Source organism: Antechinus flavipes, chromosome 1 (assembly GCF_016432865.1).
Source record: "Antechinus flavipes isolate AdamAnt ecotype Samford, QLD, Australia chromosome 1, AdamAnt_v2, whole genome shotgun sequence".
NCBI lineage: Eukaryota > Metazoa > Chordata > Mammalia > Dasyuromorphia > Dasyuridae > Antechinus > Antechinus flavipes.
Window position 1 is genome coordinate 530,376,994 of NC_067398.1, and position 3,497 is coordinate 530,380,490.

The 3,497-nt window shown below is 31.0% G+C and overlaps 1 pseudogene; it reads right to left on the bottom strand.

Moving 5' to 3' along the window:
• Window positions 1-220: 220 nt before the first annotated feature.
• Window positions 221-1,605, bottom strand: LOC127547169 (kinetochore protein Nuf2-like; annotated as a pseudogene).
• Between the last annotated feature and the right edge of the window lie 1,892 nt (window positions 1,606-3,497).

Genomic DNA, 3,497 nt, shown 5'->3' on the forward strand with positions numbered 1-3,497 from the left:
TTTGAATCTCTTAGATTCTCTCTCTTAGATATCTAGGCGGCGAATGACAAACACCTTTGTTGGAGCTATCTCCCTGTTTTGTATTAATCAGAGGGTTAATTGAGAAAAGTTATCTCTGTTATCTTTCTCTTTTTTTAGCTCAAGGAAATTTAGTTTATTGACAAGTAATTTCTGTAAAAAGTTTTAAAACATATCATGATTTCAGAAAGATCATTATGTATCAAAAAGCATGTTTTAATTTCCTTCCAGAGAGCTGTAGTCTATTTATCCTAATACTCAGTTTTACTTGATTATTCCCTTTCTCAAAACTATAAATCTTCTCACATTTATATAAGCTCTGAACAAATAAAATGAAGCAATTCAGCTTAGTATAAATTCTAAACTTCTCTCCTTTTAGCTCAGCAGCTTTTTCACCCATTCTAACTTTGCCCCTCCTCTGCTGCCTTTTTTTCATGGCTTCATGGTATTTCTCCGCAGTACTTTTCAAGGTGAGGAAGATTTCCTGAAATTTTAGTTTCTCATTTTCAGTGACATCTTTGAACTGTTATATTTCAATTCTGGTTCTTTGGACATCAAGATTAAACGTTGTCACCTGTTCACATACAGCTCCTCTCTTCTCTTGAAGTTTATTACGTTCCTCAGCACTAAGCATTTATATTGCTTGACATTTCTCATGTTTCTTATTTATTTATCTTTAGTTGGGTTGTGGCAAGCTTCTCTTTCCAATGATTTTTCCAATGAGTTTTCTTCAGTTGTCAGTTATCTTTAATTTTCTCTGAGCACTTTCAGTCTGATCCTTCAGGTATTGCTTCTCTTTCAAGATACTCATTACTTTGCCAATACTCTCTGCAAGTTCTCACATTTTCTTTTGGTATAATTGTAGCTCCATTTGGAATGAAGGTATATACTCGGTTTATCTCAAAAAGCTTTATATTTCTCAGTCACTTCAAACTTTGGAGTTTTGAGTTTCTACACTGCTTCATTTTCTTTTTATCATTTTTTAACTTCTCTGCAGGGTCCACAATTTTTGTTTTCATACTATCCTGTTCTTTCAAAGTAACCAGTGATGATTTTAATTCATTTAAATTTTTAGTGGTATCAGCAAGGTTAACTTATAGGAAATTTCTTTTATATCATTGCTATTCATTTGTTTGTTTGCTTTTTATTAAACCTATTCAATTTTTGCTATAACTTCTGAGTGTTTGCTAAGAGTTCTTTGAACTTCGTTGGTTCTTTTACTGGGACAGAATTAAGTTTCTCCAATTTTATCAATGCTTCCTGTATTGTTACATGTAGCTTCTGCATTTTGTCCTTGAAGAATTTGTGTTGACATAAATGTTTTGTGTATATTTCTCAATGTGATTTTCTGAAATGAAGTTGATAATGTCACTTAAAAACTTAACACAAATATTTTCCTTTTGGATACAGAATCAGCAAACTCAAAATCATTCACTCAGCAGATATCTAGAAAAGACTCTATGTAAACAAGTTACAACATGGTAAGAGGCCTTCCATTATGTGTGAATACATGATTTTAACATGCTCTGATATCATGTCAAAATGGTCCAGCAGAATCCTGTATACATTTTGTAGGGTTCTCAAGAATATGTTGTGCAAGAAAATTTCCAGAATTCAGATTAGGAAAAATATTTTTAGAAGACTCTTACTATCAGCTATTTTGCCCTTCCATGACCAAGCAGATCCACAGACTGAGAGCTTTTTCCTTTCTGTTATTTTTCTTGAAGAATCTTGTATGATGATTACATATGCATGCAGTTTTGCTCTACTGAGTCAAATGCTTTTTTAAAAACAGACAATGCATGATAAATATAATGGAATCTTGCATTATCCATACCTTTTAATCATCTATGTCATTGTAAAGATATTTGCTGTAGAATATCTTTTGCTAAAAGCTGCTTTTTCCTGTTTCATACTTTCTTTAGATACTCTATATGTATTTTTAATTATTTATCATTAAAATGCTGAAAAGAAGAAAAATAGACATATGAATTGACAGTTATTTATAGTCTTAATAACAACCTTTATTTGAAAGCGATAATATCTGTGGTTCCCCCCCAAATCGGTAATTGACCCTTGAAAAAATTTGATTCCCAAAACTTTATTACCTGAAGGATTGATTTCTTCTATTTATCCTTAGTCTAGTCCTGATTTTTTCTATTTTTACTTTATTTCTATTTCTATATATGTCCATGGAAAATATGATGTTAGACCCCAAATATTAGAGGCTATATTATAATTAATAGAGAAAAGAGTTTGAAAAAAATAAATTGGAAAGCTTTTTATGTGTCTGTTTTTTTTTCTTTGACTTTTCCATCCTAAAAATGCATCTGTGATAATTTAAAGTGGCTAAATAATCTCACCAAATTTAGTTCCCTTCTAGATCCTGTCTCTTACTTCTTTCTGTTTTATTAGATATTACTGAATATAACTTCTACCACCACCTCTTGAATTTTACAAATGAATTTATATACTAAAATGACTCCATTTTAACTGCCACAATGCTCCATTTTTCTAGGAAATTAAGTATTTTCTGACAGAGATGGTTTCTAAGTACTTTTGGTTTCCCTATTGTGTTAACTGACTTACTCTAAAATTTCTTAGGCAATAGTAATTGTGTTGGTGTTTCTTTTCTCTATTCCTCATATTTCCATGTAAATAATTTGTTTAAATAGGTCAGGTTGAAGTTATTCAATTGTATACCTCATCATAGTCTTCCTTCTAGTTTGGTATTCATTTTTTATTTTAATACAGCAGTGTTCTGACTCTATCCAGTCAGGATATTCAGTGATTTCAGAAATGACTCACATCAGGAACCTATAATTTTTCTATACTAAAATATAATCAGTTTCATTTTGGTTATGATTTTTTGCTGTTCTCTATCTCCAAAGCCTAGGACTATTTTCTGGAAGAAAGTATGCATGCTACATAGCCATAGGATTAATATTTATTCTAAGAAATTTTGGCCTCCTTTTTTCTTATTTAGAAACTATGTTTTCCAACATTTTTTGGAAACCACTTTCCTCCCCACCTTTGTCCTTAAGTCACCAAATATATGCACATGCTGATTTAATTTCAAGAGTCTTATCAAGGTCTTCACAGAATTCTTCTAAAACTTCAATCTCTGCATCATATCCTAATGTGTAATTTATAGTGCAATAATTTATGTGGTCAACTTTCTGTAAATGTTTATCATGAGCATAAAAATACTAAGTCTCCAAATATCCCAAGAACTCTGATATCTTCTGGTTTCATCCAAAACAGAACTCTGAGTGTTGATATTTTCTCTATTGTAGCACTTTGTAACTCATCATTTACTTAATAAATAAGTCCTATGGCATTACCTTGAGGCACATAGATATTAAGTAACTTACCTGGAGCATATAGCTAACAAATTCAAGAAACAGAATTTGAAGCTAGGCTTTACCAATTCTAAATCTAGTATTTTATTCAGTATTGATATCTCTACCTTTAGATCA